Raw genomic sequence first — 21,416 nt, 5'->3', positions numbered from 1 at the left:
ATTTTCATTTCAGAACCATGGCTCAGAACCTGGCCAAACAATTAAACGAGATTACACTCATATCAACAATACTTCAATTTCAAATGAGATAACAACTCATAACAAACACTTCTATACTTCACAAATGATACACAGATTTGCTGTATCAATAGAGTCCATCCCCTATCTCCTCCCAAATAATATCCGGTTTAGGAGTCCATCCTCTATCTCCTCCCAAACTGTGGAGTACATCCCCTATCTCCTCCCATACAATACAATGTATATAAACATTTATTATATACACGATCAACCAATACACAAATTCGATGTATTATTCCAACCGTCACATTTAATGACATATTCAATCGATTAGTTATACGTCACCTAATTGTCATGCAGTGTCTACAACAATCAAGACTATCCTCTACCGATAGCCCAAAGCAATTATTTCTAAACAGATAATAAATGCATCAATTGATAAATTATCAATATTTTCAAAAAGTGAGCGATTTATAAATCCAACTCCACCATTCAATCTCATATTATGCAAATTTCATCATTTCACTATGGAAGTCATTAATTTCACTAATGAACCAATAAAATCCAAATATGACATTATTCCCATTCTTTTTCAATATTAACCCAATGGTCTAAGTATCAACAATAAACATCTCTAATCTCATTCTAAGACCCAAAATACACATGTATGGGTTAAAATAACAAAATCCCTCTTTTCAATATTTCAAAATTCAAACCCTAACACCCAAATCATACCATTTATACAAAATGTCCAAAATCTATGTCAAACCTCATAAAGGTGAGTAGTTATCCCTACCTCAAGAGATGAGACCAAGTGGAGATGATGAAGAATTTCCAAAGTGCTCCAAACTTCAAGATTTTCGGATCAAAATGAAGAGCAAGCCAAACTCCACACTTTTTACAAAGGGACAAGGGTGGAAGATCACTCAAACTAGATCAAACCCTAGAGAGAAGTTGAAATCTAGAGTGAGGAGCTCTCTAATGGAGGTTTTGAAAAGTAAGAGAGAGAGAGAAAGTTGAAAAGTGATCCAGAAAGTGAAATCCCGAACTGAGATAAAAACAGGTCCGCTCGAGTGTGGAACTCCCCGCTTGAGCGTCAGACACAGACTCACGCTCAAGCGTCAAAAGCGCCGCTCGAGCACCGAATGCACATTTCCAGAAGTTTTGCAGTCGATGGACCCCCCCTCGAGTGTCAAAGTGGATGCTCGAGCGTCAAAGTGGATGCTCGAGCGTCCGACGACCTGCAGAACAAAATACTGAGAGATGAATAATCACGCTCGAGCGTCAAAATGCCTGCTCGAGCGGAGAAGCAACAACAAAAGGCCCGCTCGAGCATTAAAATCCCCGCTCGAGCGTGAAGGCCAAAATCTGGGCAACAACTTTTTGGTTTCTAAATACAACCAACCTATTCCAAACCTGCCCAGCACAATCCAAGACTCAAATACAAAGAGTAAAGGATGAAAATGAGACTATGTCAACAACACAGTCACGGAACCGAGTCCGGAATACAATAAACAAAGAAGGGAAAATCAGGATCATTCATTTTTTCGATAATCCGGACCATTCATGTCCCGTTTCGATAATCCGGACCATTCATTTATAGGGCCTTCAATGCATATTATCCATAAAAAAATTAGTTCGATCCAATAATCAAAAGTTTTTTATTTTATCGCATTTGTCTCTGAAAAAATTGATGACAAATATATTTTTGAAATAGATCATTCATTTTTTTTGAAATAGATGCGATAAAATGAAATGGTTACCATTATCGGATTGACCTAAATTTTTTCATAAATGATATACATTGAGGGCCCTACAAAAGAACAGTTTAGATCATCAAAATGTGACCTGTAATAAGCCCTATGGACCCTTCAAATTCTCTCATATTGAGATCTCAACATAAGAAAAACTCAATCCTAATTTCAAACTCTGTAGTTTGACTCATTATTACTTCAAGTAAACATAGGAAAAGAAAATGATCCGGTCAAACTTCAAAACCACTTGAGTTATTTTTTGCCAATAAATCGCTCTATGAATTTTGCAAACAGTGATGCTATATGTATTAGTTAGTATATCAATTAATATACCAACATATGTTACGATATTATCACTTTAAAATTATGAATCTAACATATTATACAACTATAAAGACCCAAAACCTCTAAAATTATGCTATATCATCTGTTAGTACACTAATTGATATACTAATTGGTGCGTATAACTTTATTCTTTTGCAAAATTATGACAAAAACTGTCACTATCCAATAAATTGAATTCTTGAAGTAATAGTATATACTAGTATGCAGTAAGTCTATAGTATCAAAAAAATAAAAAATAAAAAATAAAAAGAAATAGAAATTATTCAAAATGATAAATCAATGGTATGTATTTAAAGTTGTTATTAGGTCACTTATTAAATAAATCTTGAACATAAATTTACAATTTTGAATATTTTTTATTTTTTTAAATTTATTTCATTGTTGTACAAATATGACCCCATAGTACAATTGTGAGCCACTGTAACGCCCTGAAATAAAAGACAATAAATCATCCATCATATTCATTAAATAACGACATACATATGAGTAATTATCTTCCATTAGTTTCCAATTAAGTTTACAAAAGAGTAACATATGCAGATATACATTCACAAGCCTATCTCTAAATCTATAGCATATGTTACATAATAAAATGAACAACAAGTGAATAAAAAATACCCTAAGGGCTTATAGTTTTCCAAGACAATACTTGGTTACAACAAAATAGATTTAAATCCAATACAGTTAAAGCCCTAGATTTGTAAAATTAAATATAACAAAATAAACAAAATAAAGCTCTTGTTTCCAAGTCCTCCCAAATTATTGCCTCGGTAGAGGCATATCATCAGTACTTAGGAATGGCAACGGGCCGGGGCCGGGGCAGGGCCAGGGATCACCCTCCCCGTCCCCGATCCCCGATAGTAGAAATTTCCCCGTCCCCGACCCCAATCCCCGACGAAGAGCCTATCACCACCCCCGGCCCCGCCCCCGCCCCCGCCCCCGTTCCCGTCCCCTAACGGGGATCGGATTTCCCCGACCCCGAAAATTCCTCAGCCAAAATAAAAAAACAATAACAACAACATAAACATTCAACCACAAATCTGAGCATATATATTCTATTCATCAAAAAATCATCACCAACAAATCTGAGCAAGCATATATATTCATCAAATAGATCTGAGCAAGCATATATATTCATCAAATGTAAAAAATAAAAAATAAAAATCTAACACATACACATTCAACACATTCAATAAAAATTTGAGCTCAGAAGCGTTGGTGAGACAATAGAACTCTGACAATGGAAGGACAACAACGATTGGCTGTGATGGAGAGGAGAGAAAGAGTGACGAGAGCTAGTGATGGGGATCGGAGAGAAGGAGAGAGGGAGATCGGCATGAGGCAGTGAGATCGGAGGGAGGGAGATCCGCGTGAGACAGCACAACAATGGAGATCGGAGGAAGGGAGGCAGAGGCAGTGATGGAGATCAGAGGAAATGAGGGAAATCGGAAGGAGAGGTGGGTTTTAGAGAGAGAGAGAGAAAGAGAGAGAGAGAGAAACTGAGAGTGAGAGATGAGAGCCTAAACTGACTCAAAATAATAGGGAAACATATATATATATGGAGGGGTAGAACGGTAATTTCATATCGGAGTGAACGAGGGCGGAGCCGGGGCCAGGGCCAGGGCCAGGGCGGGTCCAGGGCCGGGGAAGGTATCATCATCCCCGGCCCGAAAATGATTAGGGATTTATTTTTGAATACCATCCCTAGCCCGTCGGGAGTATTTTTTAGGGAAAAACCGTTCCATTCGGGGTCGGGGGGTCGAGTCCCTGTCGGGCCGATTTCAAATTGCCATCCCTATCAGCACTTGAAAATGGTTTTCCCATATAGGGTGAGCCAAAACTCAGTAGAAATAATCCAACACAGTATATGAATCTTAACAAAGATATAAGGGTGAAATACAAATGTAATGCTTGTGACAAAACATTTTATATCCCTTCCCGAAACCATGCAATTGCCATGTTCGTACCATAATTCATGAATCATTTCCTTTACATTAAAAAACAGGGAAGTGAGTCACAACTCTGGGAATCTCAAGATAGGTATCACATTTCACGAAAATTTCATCCGTGGGAAACTGTAATTCGGTACGCATTTAAACGTAGGCTATATAAGCACTACTATTGCCATTTTACGGATATTTCGTCCGTGGGATCAGCACCCATGTATACGCATGGTTTTTAGGACTTTCACCTTCAGCACACAGGCCAACTTATTTGATGTAACAACGACTCCTTCCCAGGTTCACCCCTTTTTCAACACAAGACACATTTTCAATGAAATAATTATGCAACAATGCTGAATGCAAATGTATGAGAAATTAGTTTTCAATTCTCCTAATTCTCATGCAATTTCTACAACAATCATAGTAATCCTCCACCAATAGTCCAAAATAGATATCTCTAGACAATAAATAATTTCCATAGAAATAAACCTTCCAAATTTCCAAGATGCGAGTGGTAATACATACCGAACTCCACCATCCTCATAAACATTAATCCAATTTCACAATTTTAACATCATTTTCATTTATCAATACAAAATCAACTTTTGAGATTTCTAGGACAAAAACCCTTTTCCTTTTATAAATCACTTTTTAAGGTAAAACACATCATCTCAACATATAAAGAGACCTTGGTTTGAATCTGACTCGTTGATGTTTTGGATTCGGGTTTCATTGTCTTTTTTGGTTGTTCATGTCTTGCTTCTACTCATTGTTTATTGGGTTTGGTTATTGGAGTGTCTTGGTTACGTTACGAACAAGTTGATAACTTATTTCTCAAACTATTGTTGTTCAGAATTTTGTTTCTGTGCTCAAGCGGCACTTCCTGTGCTCAAGTGGTCATTGTGAACTTCTATCACTTTTGTAGGTCTGTAGAGATACTGGGAATTGTCATTCTTCGCTCGAGCGGCCATTCTTGTGCTCGAGCAATGTTCGCTCGAGCGGTACTTCTTGTGCTTGAGCGGTGGTCAGTTGTCTATAAAACTTCTGAGAGTTTGTATTCTACTCTCGAGCGACACTTCATGTACTCAAGCGGTCACACTTTTGTGTCTGGATGCTCCAGCGTCACTTCTTGCGCTCGAGCAGTCTGTGCGTCTACGTAAGGCTGTAGTGCACTAGAAAAGTCACTTTTTGCTTTCTCTCTCTTCTCTCTCTCTCTCTTTTTGCCATTTTACGATTTCTTGGACCTAAAAGCTCAGGTTTCATCTAGTTACACCCATTTTCTACCCCAAGTCCTATAGATCAAAACGCAGAGGGTTGCGAGGGCTTCCTTTCGATCTGAGTGGATCGTGTTTTCATCGTCAGTAGATTTTCAACTTCTCTCCCCTTCACTTCAAGAGGTAGGGATTCTTGAGCTTCTTTTCAATACCTCACTATAGATAGACTTGTGGTAATTTTTATGGCATTTAAAAACATAGTTTATTGTTGGTTTTTGTTAAAAAGCATATAGGTGGATTTGGGTTTATATTGGTGAGCTTATGGGTTAGGTGTATAATTGGTTGTGGGTTATAAATCATGTTTAGGATATAAATTGGAAAGGTTTGTTATTTTGTTTATTAATTTGGGATAATATAGAGACGTTTATTGTTAAATAGAATGGGTTATGATGTGGTTGTTTAGGAATAATTGGGGTTTTGGATTAATGTTGAAGGACATGGCCATTGTGGTGTTTGTTGGGATTTGGAGTAGTAAGCTTTTATTTTCAAAATAAAATGGAACTAATTACCCCTTTTTTTATAAAACTTGAGAGTTTGTGATGAACGGGGATGTGGAATTGCCGAAGGGTGTATCTATTATTTCAGATTATGTAATTGGCATCTAGAGTTTGCCCTTGGCCATCGATGGAGGATGGTATTGATTGTTGTTAGATATATGTCATGTGTACTAGTGTAGGATGTACTGTGTGATATGAGATGATATGTTGTTGGTTAGAAGTGGACTTTGTGAATAGAAAATTCCATTGTTGAGTTATGAATTATGTTATTAAAGAGGTAATTGGAACGTTTGTAAGTGTTGTTTCCATTGAGAGACTATTGTTATATAGTTATGGTCTTGATGTTTAGTATCCCATGATGTGTTTTGGGAATGTTTGAAATAAAGGAAAACCTGTGTGGAATTGTGGTTCGTGGAGTATATTTTAAAAGAATGAGTTAATGTAATTAACTGATTGTGATTGTTATGGTGGAGATCGGACTAGGTGTATGTATTACACCGTGTATTATTGGTGTCGATTAGCGTGATTATGTTTTTATTGTGATGGTGATTGGGGGTCCGTTTCCCGTGTTGAGCCAGCAAAGCATGGCGCCTTGACAGAGGCTTCCTCGTCCCTTCCGGTTTGCACCCGGTAAAGTGTGAAAAGAGGGTCCGTTTCTCGATGTATCTTAGCTAGCAAAGCGTGCCGCATTGTGATAGGTTCTTCGTTCCTTTCCAATTTGCACCCGGTAAAGTATGACCTGAGGAGCGCCTCCTTTCGGGTTAGGCCAGTAAAGTGTTGTTTGCTATTAGTATTGTTGGATCTGCCATCCGTGTTGTAGGCCAATGGAGATGAGATTGGTAGTATGTATTACTTTAGTTATCTCACTTGGATATATATATATACTTGTTGTCGGTTTTCATATTGTGGAGGTGAGATTGGTAGTATGTATTACTTCGGTTATCTCGTGTGAATGTATATATATGTGTTAACAGTTTCATACCAGTCACCTTTTTAAATCCTTGGGCCTATAGTTAGGGAAGGTTGTAGATATATATATTGGGGTGTAAATGCTTATGGTGTGTTGAGAGGTAGGATAGGGATTATGATTTGCATGTGGGGTTATATTTTTAGAACGGTTGTTCGAGTGAGATTCTTTTCTGTTAACGTGAGAAGTTTTATCAAAAAAAGAATGAGGTTTTAAAACTTTTTCCTTTGGGAGGGAATATAAAAGAGAAGAAATGATTTTATAGAAAATTGTATCAAGAGGAACGTTTTGAGAAAACACAGTTATATGTGTATATTGTGGATATTGAATGCCACACTACTTATATGGTATGTCAAGATGCATTCATGATCATTTTTATCTATATGTTGTGATTGATTAGGATCTTCGAGATCTCTACTGGGCTTAGTGCTCATCCCACATATTGACAATCTTTTTCAGGTACAAGGCTGGGGGATTATTAATGACTCGAAGTCTCCTAACTATTGGCCACGAGGCCCTTTGCTTGTAGGCAGAGTGCCACGTATTATATAGGGGTAAATCCCTTTTGTTTTAATTATTGTCATTTAATGTAAGCCTAAAGGCATCGTTTCATGTTTCAATTATGTATCATTATCATTGTCATGAGAGAATGTCATTATTTATTCTTGTTCTTATTCTCATATGGAAGGAATTATTTAAAATGAAAATTATTATTATAAAGAATTTGGTAATGAACTTGGGTAATAAAAGCCAAAACGTGACAACATATCTCATTTATACACATCAATCCACAACCATTCCCAATTGAAAACCTCTCCTCTTGATTTCGAACAAAAACTCAAGATTGTTCAAAAATTCATTTCTTTCACAAAATGATTTAATAAAAACAAATAACTAAGTTAAAACTCATAAAAAAATGCAAAGAATCCCTACCTCAAGCTTAGAAGGTGGAAGAGAAGAACTTGGAAAAACTCAACGTCAATGAAACCACAAGCCACTCGGATCAAAAGGAAGCCGTTGAGACGATCTACATTCTATTTCAAAGGACCAAGATGAGAAGGTATCTCTAAGCGAGTAGATCTGAACATCTAGGTGAGAAAAGTTGAGTTTTGGGATTGAAAAAAGAGAAGTCACTGTTTAAAGAGAGAAGAGAGAGGGGGAGAGAGAGAGAGAGAGTGAGTGAGAAAAGTATGCTTGAGGTCTATTTATAGTGGTAGAATAATAGTCTTAAAATCAAAGGAAAGAATAAGTCAAACCCCCCAAAAAGTGGTGCCCAAAACTAAACCAAAAATCTGGAAATAACTCACAGGAGTCGACCCTTAAGTAGTGGTGTCTATCCTTAGAAAGAAAAATTAAGACACTAAAGTTTTGCAGCAAACGAGGGTCAACCCTAGGAGATAGTGATGTGCATCCTATATTTTTAGAATGCAACCCAAAACAATACAACAAATGGAGGGTCGACCCTAAGAACTTGAGGTGTCAATGTTAGATAATGTCTCAATGGGACTACATAATTAAATGTGGTGTTATCATTTATAAGAAGCCTACAATTTAAGTGATTCAATTTAGTTAATAGGCTTAAGGGTATATGTGTTATGGACCTAATGTGTAGATACTAGTTGTATAATTTCTATTTCTATGAGGGGCAGAAATAGAAATTAAAACATATTGGTTAAAGTTGGTTTTCATTCCTTTTGAACTTCCACAACCTTTCAGTTTTGAAAACCAATTACAACCTTTAAAAGGTTATGGTCCCTATTCCTTCCCAAGTGGAAAAATAAGAATACTGTCATTTTTCTTTCTAAATCCTCTCAAGGAGAAACATAAGGCACCAAAGGGGAAAGGATTAGAAGGCAATAACATAATCAATAACAAAGAGTTCATTGATAATCACGCTTCCGTTTAACCGTTCATCAATGGATTCAGGTATGTCATTTTGTCTTGATTTCTTGATAATACACATGGTAAATGATCCAAAGTGTAAGGTTTATGTTCTGAAATTTATGTTTACAATTGGTATCAGAGCATGCATATCATGTGTCTTATCAGAATTGATATGCTTTATTCATTCTATTTAGTTTCCTGGAATCAGATTCTGAATTTTCTTATGGATGTAAATTATGTTTTTTTCCTGTTTTGTTCTGTGAAAATGGCAATCTATTTTCTGGAATTGTAAAATGATTCGGTGGACATTTTTTTTTTTTTTTCTCTCAAACGAATGAACATCATGTATTTATATATATATAGATATATCTTGCGATTTGATCGGTTTAATTTTGAACATCATAAAAAAAAAAAAAAAACTATTTGTTTTTTGGACCCGTCAATTCTATTTATATATGTATATATATAATTGGAATTGCTGCAGATTATATAACATATACGGGGTCACAAATTTAGAAATCTTTAAATTTAATGTAATTTCATACAACGTCTACAGAAATTTAATTTTTTAACACTCTCAATATAAGTCAATTCAAACAAGATGTCACAAAAGTGATCTCTCTTGTCTAGATTGTTTTATATGGAATGTTTTGAAGTTCATGTCTGTGTATCTCATGCGGGTATTTATCGGTCCAAAGACATGATTAAGACTTGGCAGAATTACACACACATTTTGTGGTGATAAACATGTGCCAATTGTCAAGAAAACCTAATGTGAATAATAAATCCATCAAAAGATAGATTTGTTATTTGACATAACTTATTGTCAATGTTTGATCATTACAACAAGAATACCACTTACAGTTAATATCACTACCCAAAGGCTTGGTATTAATGTTGTGCTAGGTATCTTGAGATGTTGTCATTAAATTAATTTATTTAGAGATTATCTGTTTGGTAACTTAATGTGAGCATAATTGTTTATGATCCCACAAATAGGCCAATATTTGAGACGGGAATTGCAACATTTTTTGAGGATGTTGAGTTTGGGGGGAGAAATCCAGTTAGAGACATTGTCTTTGAGGAGGAAGCATGAGTAATCCCACTTCCTACTACTACTTTTGACCAATCACAGGTTCCTATACCTGTCATTGCTCGAGAAATAATTTCGGATCCTCAACCAGACAATGTTGTTCAAGATAATATAGTTCAAACCCCCATTCAAGATGAGGTAATTGTTCCTGAGGAACAAACTCTACAACCTCAACCTCAAGAATCTGTGCCATTAAGGCGATCCACCAGAGAAAGGAGATTTGCATTTTCAGATGATTATATTGTATATCTCCACTAACATGAGGTAGAAAATGGAATGTCGAAAGATGATCCAATCAACTTTCGTCAAGCCATGGAAAGTTCCAACTCTCATAAGTGGATAGAAGCCATGAATGAAGAATATAAGTCTATGCAAGACAATAAAGTTTGGGAACTTGTCTCATTACCAGTTGGTGCGAAGCCCGTAGGTTGTAAATGGATATTTAAAACCAAAAGGGATTCAAATGGTAATGTGGAGAGGTATAAGGCACGTCTTGTAGCCAAAAGCTTTACTCAAAAATAAGGAATTGACTTTAAAGAAACTTTCTCTCCAGTTTCTTCGAAAGATTCTTTTAGGACAATTATGGCGCTTGTTGCATATTTTGATCTTGAGTTGCATCAGATGGATGTCAAAACAGCTTTTCTTAATGGTGACATTAAAGAAACAATTTATATGGTACAGCCAGAAAATTTTGTGTCAGGAGACCCAAAGAATATGGTTTGCAAATTGACTAAATCCATCTATGGACTCAAACAAGCTTCTCGTCAGTGGTACTTCAAATTTCATCAAATTCTCACTTCGTATGGTTTTGAAACTAATGTTGTTGATGAATGTGTGTATCACAAGTTCAGTGGGAGTAAACACATATTTTTGATTTTATATGTTGACGACATATTGCTTGCCACAAACGATATAAACTTATTGCATGACACCAAGAGATTTCTATCTAAGAATTTTGAAATGAAAGATCTTGGTGATGCTTCCTTTGTATTAGGAATCGAAATACTCCGAGATCGTTCTCGGGGTATTCTGGGATTATCACAAAGGAGCTATATCGAAAAAGTACTCAATAGATTTGGCATGCAAAATTGTAAATCAGGTGAAACCCCGGTTGCTAAGGGAGACAAGTTTAGTCTCAGCCAATGCCCGAAGAACAGTCTTGAAATTCAAGAAATGCAGAAGATTCCTTATGCCTCGGCTGTAGGGAGTCTAATGTATGCTCAAGTATGTACGCGTCCGGATATTGCGTTTATAGTTGGCATGTTAGGCAGATATTTAAGTAATCCTGGCATGGATCATTGGAAAGCAGTCAAGCGTGTTATGCGATATTTACAGAGAACAAAGGAATATATGCTTACATATAGGAGATCGGATAAGTTAGAGGTCATTGGACATTCCGACTCCGATTTTGCTGGATGCCAAGACAGTAGGAAATCCACATCAGGCTATATTTATCTGTTAGCTGGCGGAGCAATTTCTTGGAGGTCTGCAAAGCAGACGCTTATAGCTTCATCCACCATGGCCGCAGAATTTGTAGCATGTTATGAGGCATCAAACCAAGGGATATGGCTGCGGAATTTTGTCACTGGGTTGCGTATTTTGGAAGGCACTGCAAGACCACTTAAGTTATATTGTGACAATAAGTCTGCAGTTTTATATTCCAATAACAACAGGAGCTCGACAAAATCAAAGCATATTGATATCAAGTTCCTAGTTGTAAAAGAAAGAGTGCAAAGTGGACAGATTTCCATAGAGCACATTGAGACAAACTCCATGATAGCGGATCCACTTACGAAGGGACTACCACCCAAGGTCTTTCATGAGCACACTGCTCAGATGGGTGTTGTTCGATTTGAGAACATTCTGGTTTAGTGGGAGTTTGTATTTATATTGCTGCTTTATGTCAGCCTTGAGTTTTATCTATGTAATTAGATTAATTTCTGCAGAACTGAAATATTCAGTTTATTATGCTCTGTTACGTATTGTGAAGTATTGATCTCAATAAAGTTAAGTAGGACCAGTTGGAAATAAGCATATTTCCATGCTACGCATCCATGATTGATCTATGTCATTTAGCTGTATTAGTATACGTGACCATTGGTGGGTCGAGTTACGATTGATGTAACGAAGACCGCTTTGATCCTATATTAATATAGTTAATGGACAAGATTGTTTGGATACCCTCAAGTTATGATAACAAATTTCTGAGCTCACTAAAGTTAAGCACATTTTTCAGGATACATATGTGGTCCAGTGGGAGATTGTTAGATAATGTCTCAATGGGACCACATAATTAAATGTGGTGTTATCATTTATAAGAAGCCTACAATTTAAGTGATTCAATTTAGTTAATAGGCTTAAGGGTATATGTGTTATGGACCTAATGTGTAGATACTAGTTGTATAATTTCTATTTCTATGAGGGGCAGAAATAGAAATTAAAACATATTGGTTAAAGTTGGTTTTCATTCCTTTTGAACTTCCACAACCTTTCAGTTTTGAAAACCAATTACAACCTTTAAAAGGTTATGGTCCCTATTCCTTCCCAAGTGGAAAAATAAGAACATTGCCATTTTTCTTTCTAAATCCTCTCAAGGAGAAACATAAGACACCAAAGGGGAAAGGATTAGAAGGCAATAACATAATCAATAACAAAGAGTTCATTGATAATCACGCTTCCGTTTAACCGTTCATCAATGGATTCAGGTATGTCATTTTGTCTTGATTTCTTGATAATACACATGGTAAATGATCCAAAGTGTAAGGTTTATGTTCTAAAATTTATGTTTACAGTCAACCCTATATTTCAGTATATAACCCAGGACAAAGTAACGATGGAAGGGTCAAGCCCACCAAGACTGGTGTTGACCCCATAGGCCAATAACAAGGTAATTGTCGACACCACCAAGATTGGTGTCGACCCTAAATTTTAGTAGCTACACCAAGAGCACAGCAACAAGGTGGTGTCGACACCACCAGGCTTGGTGTCAACCCCTGGAGTAGAACAAAACAAGGAAAAGAAGGCAGTGTCGACACCACCAAGGATGGTGTTGACTCCCAAGGCATAATCCAACAAGAGAAAAGGGAGGACGACTGCTACAAATATGGTTTCCCGGATTCGAAAGCAATAAATGGGTCAGGTCTAAGCCCATATCGCTATAACCTCCCCTTCTTAAGAAATTTTGTCCCCGAAATTTTAAATCAACAACAAAGCCATGTTTAAACTAATTACAACAATGACAGCAATTCAACTTCTTCACCATAAGCCATCCACCAGTCATTCATTCTCATCACCATAATAAATGCGCTCCCATCACTGAGTATACAATTCATATTTTCAAAACATATATAATGTTTATATTCCACTAACATGACAAGATTTTCAATACAAGTTTAGACATCGACAAATAGGTCCGGATACTTCTTATGGACTTCCGCCTCACGTTTCCAAATTGCTTCCTCAACCCCATGATGTTTCCACCACACTTTTACCAAAGGAATTTATGGGTGATATTGCCGACCTCATGTCGTTCAATTCAGCAAGATAACCTCTATCCGAAAAAATTCCATTCATATATAAAAAATTATACAAAAAATATCATAAAAATATTGTGATAGTGATGTCGTAAATATAAATCATATTAATGGGTGTTTTATTTTAAAGTGAAACGTCACCATTAATATAACAACCTGAAAATTTAAATTATTCCTTAAATTTTATATTAGTATTATTTAATTATAAATGATTTTAAAAAATAATTTTAACTTTATATTATTATTTGATATTATTTTCTAAGTATTATGATATTTTTATTATATTTTTCTGAGACTAAAATACACTAAAATATAATATTTTCTGTACAACAAAAGACATGCCCAGAAAGTGTCTTGCCGCCCACGCTTTTTCACAATATATATAGATAGGCTAATCAATATGAGCTGTATCATCTTTCCTCAAACACTCTTAGTCTCTCTCTCTCTCTCTCCCTCTAATTGTTTTGTTTTATATATAAAACTTTGAATTTAGCTTAGAATATTTGGTGGGTCGCAGCGAACTAGATTTTGACTTTTATAAAATTTTAATTTTTTTAGAATTGTTTTAAATATATATATATATATATATATATATAAGTTCACCTTTACCAAACGGATCAGAAAAATATTATTAATATAATTTTGAAAAAAAAATACTAAAGACAAAAAAAATCAATAAAAAATGTGGTTTATATAGGCCTATTTTGGGAAGTGGATTAAAAGTCACTTCCCAGCTTTTAACCTATTTTGGATTACATCATCTCTCACTTTTTTTACACATTTGTTCAAAAAAAAAAAAATCAAAAGGTCAATTTTTAACTATTTTCTCAAAACCCCCCATAGTTTCCAAACACCCCTAAAAAAAGAGAATATTCAAGCAATTGAGGATTTTACATAACTTTTTGATCATTTCCAATGGTTACTTAAAACTATTCTCAAATTTAAATTTAATGAAAAATAATTTCTAAACTTGTTCCGACGGTTTTATCAAATACATATCAAAATCAGGATTTTACTTTTCTTTTATCAAACTAAGAACTAATGTGTCTTTTATCAAATTACTGTTCATTGCCGTTGCCGTATGTACCCCATAAGTCTCTCCGAATGTTCGCCCTGTTGTCCTCTGGATGACCACTTCAAGGAAAAAATTTATAAAAAAATTATACTAGTCGGTCGACTGGCTGATCGTCCCTCCAATCGACCGATATGAATCTGTTATTAATCTGTAAATATGAATCTGTTTTGGCCTCTATTTGGAATGTAAATATGAATCTTTTTTGATCTTAGTTATGTCTTAGTTGAAGCAGAATCTGTTATTAATCTGTAAATATGTGTTGAATCTGTCTTAGTTGAATCTGTGTAAATATGTGTTGAATCAGAATCTGTCTTAGTTGAATCTGTTATTAATCTGTAAATATGTGTTGAATCTGTCTTAGTTGAATCTGTGTAAATATGTGTTGAATCAGAATCTGTCTTAGTTGAATCTGTTATTAATCTGTAAATATGTGTTGAATCTGTCTTAGTTGAATCTGTGTAAATATGTGTTGAATCAGAATCTGTCTTAGTTGAATCTGTGTTGAATTTGGGTCCAATGACCTGAAATTTAAAATTTCAAATGTTTGTAGCATATGATAAAAATTCCATGTTTTTGAGAGTTCCTTAGATGTTGCTGCTCTTCTGTGTGCAATGTATTTCAAGTTGTATGGGTTGGGACTTCTATGATTCTCTAGCTGTTCTATAGCTGCTTTACACAATTTTTTTTTAAATTTTTTTTAATTTTATCATTCTGAACTCTGAAACCAAGGTAATTTAAAGCAACGAATGAATGGTTCCTTCGACCACATTTCATTCTAGTTAAAAGTTCTAGGCTTGTGCATAAGGATTATTTCAATTGTAAGTGCTAGTTTAAATGTCTACAAACTTATTTGAAGTCTTGAAGTTGATTTGATGTACCTAATGTGCTCCATTGTTTCATCCTATACATAATTTAAAAAAAAATTCTAGCATTGGTTCCATTCATTACAGTGTAGGAAAGAGCTTTCTGTAGTCGTAGCAGGAAAGTGGATGAATCCCATCCCCTATCAAGTAAAGTGCTTATGGTTTTCAAAAAAGGTTTAAAAATAAATTTTTGGAAAAAAAGTTCAATCCGCAAACCGCCCGCAACCGCTCGCACATCCGCGAACCCTATCCGCACAAACCGCAATCCGCATTGCGGGCGGTTGCGGGTTGACTTTTCCCCAAACCGCATAGATACGGGCGGGGCCAAACCTAACCGCAAACCGTCCCAAACCAAACCGCGGACACCCCTAGAGTCTACCTCAACCCAAAGTAAATTCTTAACAAGTGAATGTCATTTTAGAAATTGATCAACGGTAACTACCCTAAATAGACCAATATAAAGAATTTCAACAATTAAATTCACCTAATAAATAATTTTTGATATCTTTGAAACTCTCTATGCCACTGTGCACAGGATAACTGGTGTGGTTAGTCTCTATCCTCCTAATCCTTGAAATAGTTGAAACACTTTTGTTATTAGGGGTAAGCAATTAGGAAGTGCAAATCACATTTGCCATATCTTGACAAGAATGCACAATAACAAAATGCAAATAAATCCTTTATTGCAAACAATAAACATGATGGGAAGTATGAAATTATACACCATTAAAGTTGTTGAACAAAATGTACAAAACTATAGCATCTCAATATGACAAGTCTGACAACATTCAATAAAACTTGACGTATGCACTGGAACCCAATAGACAGTATAAATGGATCACTCATATCAGGTGCAATTTGTAACACCCTCATCATTGATAAGAAAGGTAAGGTATTCAGATAAATTTCAATTTATGAACCAGAGACTTGTATCACTTGATAGCTCTTGACATAAGCCATACACATTGATACAAGCCATACACAAAATTTTCAATTTGTGCAGTCCCACATCGGTGGGAAGCAAAAAACTTTTGAGGCGTTCAGCGGCCTTTTAAACCCAAACTCAACTGTTGCATATTTAGACTATCGAGTGAGTTGTAAAAGTATTGAAGGCTTTTGTTTATAAAAGCTCCAGCCACTGGCAGCTGTGCTCGTTGCCTCGGTGAGTTTGTCTTTTACGTGGTCAATATTGTGAAACATTAACATAGACTTTAATTGCTTTTATTAAAGTTAAAGGCTTAAAAGCTGAGACCTGTGGCAATTTTAACTGAAATAAGTCCAGATTCGTTGTTTTTGCAGTGAATTCGCAAATTTACAAATGTAAATCCACTGGATTGAGGAAGAATTGACATTCAATTCGTTGCTTCTCATTTTGGAACGTGATCAGCCACCCTAGGGTGACAGATTAGGGGACCCAGGCCCGACATATAAGGGGAAACAAATACTGCAATTACACATACTATGTCAACAATCATAGCAAGCTTAGGTGCCCAGGTTCACAGGTCATAGTTTCATAGAATAATAACGCTGTGATAAGTTGCAAGTATCATAGCCTCAATGACGTTGAAGGAACACGAGATTCAACAAGTTGGCTGTTATAATAAATAAATAAAAAATTGTGAGCTTAATGAGTTGAGCTCAGCTATTTTGAAGCTCGACTTGTTTGTTGTCTTATGAGCTTGGTCAAAGAGCACATGTTCTCATCACATTTCTTAAGCGAACAAGCCTAAAGACAAACCCAATGCCACCCCATCCGTTAACAGCTTGGAAAGTAGACAATCGTACGCCAAGATCACATTTTTTTTTTTTAAATCTGCACATTTGTAAGACTGCATATCCCATGTCCATTAAAAGCTAGGCATAAGTCGATACATGCTTGCATATGAATATGATCCCTGTGAAATGTCTTCAAAAACCATTCTCATCATGAAGATGGCAACACGGATCATACTTAAAATAAATCTAAATCACACAACGCATATCCTACGCATTTTTTTTATGTTTAATTTCATGATTTAATATTGAGGGCCTTTGGAAAGAATGATGTTTACCAGACTTTACTATTAGGGGCCTTTGGGCAAGCTCATTTTTTTTTTTTTTTCCCTTGACCTTTGAGTAAGGTTTTTTTTTTTGTTCTTTTTGACAAATATTTTCTATTAGAATTTTTTTTGGGGAGCATTTAGCAAGTAACTTGAAAATTTTGGTGCCTTTTTAAAATTAAGGCCTTTGGCAACTATCTCAACCGCTTTACAAATGGGCCAGCCCTGGTGAAAACTAGAATTGTGAATTTCCTAATTCTTCTCACAACTTCAGAAAAATGTAGTGATAGGCATTTTTCATTCAACAAGTTAATGTGTTAACTGTTAAATGGGTACAAAATGTGTGAAACTTGTCTTTTGGTGTTGAAATGGATACAGCTGGCCAAAACAAACAAGAGAGGTGAAGGCAGTGCACAAAAACCCCTATTTTGTTTTAAATTCCTTAGGCTTTAGCCTTGTTCTGGCACATGCTTTAAGCTTTGGTTAAGACTATAAGGGTTAATTCTTGAGCAACCCACTGGATTTTGGAGTAAAATCTAAATACTTCCAAGAAATCTGAATGTTACCAAGCCATGAGTAAAGGAACTGTTGTTGCTTGGAATTCAACTTTGAAATTGGTTTGAGTTAAGAGGAGTTCTTGCTAATAGTTCATATTATATTTTTAAATTGTAAAGCTAAGGTTAATATTTGGTTCTATTTTATATTGTTTGATTGCTTTTGTTATATAGTAGCATGAGTGGATGTTTGGGTAAGATGAATAATATGGTTTGTGCATGTTTTGTTTATAAGTACGAGGTTGTTGTAAGTTAAAGTTTTGGTATTTTGTTCTTTTATGATCAAGTTGCTAAAAAAAAAAACCTGTAATTTCTCTATGGATTAAAAACCATGATTTTTAGCTGTCGAACAGTCATTCAGAACCTATAACAACTTCTCTAAATAGTGATTAGTGTTTATTTGAAAGTTGGGTCAAGTGCCTAAATTGTTGAACTGAAAGTAGATGCTGAAATTGTGAATTTAAAACTAAAAGCCCAGAAATTTTCTGTACAAAATTATTGTTAAATGCTGAAATAGTCTTTGTATGTTAATACCTTGATTATATTTGCAGGAACAAAGTTTACAAGCTGAAACAGTATAGTGATAAATTTATTCAAAAGCTACAATAAATTGACTAGTTGCTGAACTTATAGCTTATACGCTGGTCAAAGCTGAAATACGGGAGCTTCTATTTACACAATAAAAATCTCTCATTACACTCATTTTATGCATTGTTAAAGTTGTATTTTATGAAGTAAGTGTTGTACATATGGATGTAATGAGATATTAATTGGGTGTAACTAGAAGCACCCCTGAAATATTGACTTTTTTGTATGCTGATGAAATCCTCACGGCATCTGGAATGTTGTGTTTAAGTGCTGGAAGTGACTCTGAGTGCTGAAAACTATAATATATATGCTGAAAAATTATGTTTCAAGTGCTGCACTATTCAATTTAGGTACTAAAACTGTAGCCAAAGTAATATAAATAAATCTTGACTGATCAGTTTTGATTAAATGCTAAAAACCAAATTACAGACAATATGTTATATTTATTAGCAAGGAGAAAAACTCCAGCAGCACTTTCTTTGTGTGGTTTGGGTTGTTTTGGTCCATGAATGCCACCAATAATTTCATATCATTTAGTTAAGTGATATACAGAGTTCATTATACATTATAAAACACAACATTAACTTAAGATTGTGGTCAAGCCAAGGAATTAGGCTAAGGGTGTCTTGGAAAGTTGGTAAAACAACATTCACATTGTTTGTTAAATACAAGCATTCCAATAGAATAATAGTTATAAATATATTAACATACATAGGTTTTCTTTTTATCATTGAATCCCAAGTTATTTTGTCCAAACTTAATATGTGTTTCTTATGTGTTTAAGTGATCGACATGTGTGTCTCCCCAAAAAAAATTTCAAATAGAATTTTTTAATATTTGTACAATAGTAACCTAATCACCTTGAGATAAGAAATGTTGTTAATGTGAATCACCTTCTTACATATAGGTTTGTGACTTTTAAGATTATTTTTTGGTGACTGATGCATTGAATTGTTACGTGGTCTGGTTTTTATTGGTAATGATACAATCTAATCATAATGAAAATTTCCATCTTTAACTTCCATTTCTGTCCATGATATATTTGCTCACCTATTGGAATGTTTGCATTTTTGTCCATGATATATTTGCTCACCTATTGGAATGTGTGCATTTATGATGTATAAAATATTAGAATTGTTGTTATGGTTAATTAATATGCATGTTCATGTATACAGAATATATATTTAGGAGAAGTAAACAAAATGGACAAGAGTTGGATTGATTTGCCAAATAGGATGTCGAGAGAATACATGAATGGGATCGATCGATTTCTAGTGTTTGCATACACCAATAGGGCTACAAGTTCGATGATTTGTTGTCCATGTAGGAAATGCGAGAATCGCTATCATCTTGTCCGAGATAGTGTGCGAGAGCACTTGATTTCAAATGGCTTTTTAAACAAATACAAACATTGGATTAATCATGGAGAGTCGTATACTTCTGTGCATGGTAACCGAGATAATGAAGCCTTAGTGAATGAAAACATTAGGGATGATATGGTGGGAATGATACACGATGTTACTGGTATTTCAGTTCCTAGTACAAGTGTTGTAGGTGATGAACCACAGGCACCAACTAATCCCAATGTAGCAGAACCACTTGCAACTGATCCGCAGTTAGGTCCAGATGTAGAGACTGAAAATTACTTCAAACTTTTAAAGGATGCTCAGAGTGAATTGTATCCGGGTTGTCAGAAGTTCACATCTTTGTCGTTCATTGTTCGACTTTTACATATGAAGGTGCTAAATCAGTGGAGTGACACTTCTGTTACCATGTTACTTGAGTTGTTGAATGAAGCTTTCCCTGAGGGTGCGAAACTTCCTGATTCTTACTATAAAGCTCAAAAGATCACTACAGATTTGGGCTTCACATATGAAACGTGGGATGTATGCCCCAATAGTTGTATGTTGTTCCGAAATGAATACATCAATCTTGATGAATGTGTCATATGCAAAAGTTCTAGGTGGAAACAAAATGGAGTTGATAGTTTAAATGTTCCTCGTGGAGGCAGTAAACAGATACCCTCTAAACAAATGAGGTATTTCCCTTTGAAACAAAGATTGCAGAGGTTGTATATGTAATCGAAAACGGCCACGCTCATGAAATGGCATGCAGAGGAACGGCAAGATGATGGTGTCTTAAGACATCCTGCTGACTCCCTTGCATGGAAAGATTTTGACCGTCGAAATACTGACTTTGCTGATGATTGTCGAAGTGTAAGGCTTGGGTTAGCATCTGATGGTTTTAACCCATTCAGATCGATGAACATAGTTCACAGCACCTGGCCTGTTGTTCTCATTCCATACAACTTACCGCCATGGATGTGCATGAAACAACCATTTTTGATTTTGTCTACACTTATCGATGGCCCAAAAGGACCTGGTGACAAAATTGATGTGTATATGCAACCGTTGATTGAGGAGTTAAAGGAACTATGGACTGATGGTGTCTCTACATTCGATGCAGCAACAAATCAAATGTTTCAAATGCATACAGCTTTGTTATGGACAATTAGTGATTTTCCAGCATATGCAAACTTGTCCGGATGGAGCACGAAAGGAGAATATGCATGTCCATGTTGCAATAAGGAAACTAGATCGTGTTGGTTGAAACATGGTAGGAAACATTCATATTTAGGTCATCGCAGATTCCTATCTAATGGTCATAAATTTCGAAAGGATAAAGTATCATTTGATGGTACTCGGGAATTGAGTCTCAAACCGAGATTGTTATCTGGATCAGAGATTTTGCTACAAGTAGAATCTGAGGGTATCTTAACCCAATACAGGCTGGATGACCTTAAAGAGAGGCATAGGAGACAAGTGGAAAGGGAGAAAGCTGGACCTCGCACTCATAGTTGGAAAAAAAAGAGTATTTTTTTTGAATTGCCATATTGGGAGCACAATCTAATAAGACATAACCTTGATGTGATGCATATAGAGAAGAATGTGTGTGACAATGTATTGTGGACAATACTGGGGGTTGTAGG

This window comes from Camellia sinensis, chromosome 5 (genome assembly GCF_055761805.1).
Source record: "Camellia sinensis isolate YWXY chromosome 5, ASM5576180v1, whole genome shotgun sequence".
In the NCBI taxonomy this organism is placed as follows: Eukaryota; Viridiplantae; Streptophyta; class Magnoliopsida; order Ericales; family Theaceae; genus Camellia; species Camellia sinensis.
This window is presented reverse-complemented; position numbering follows the sequence as displayed.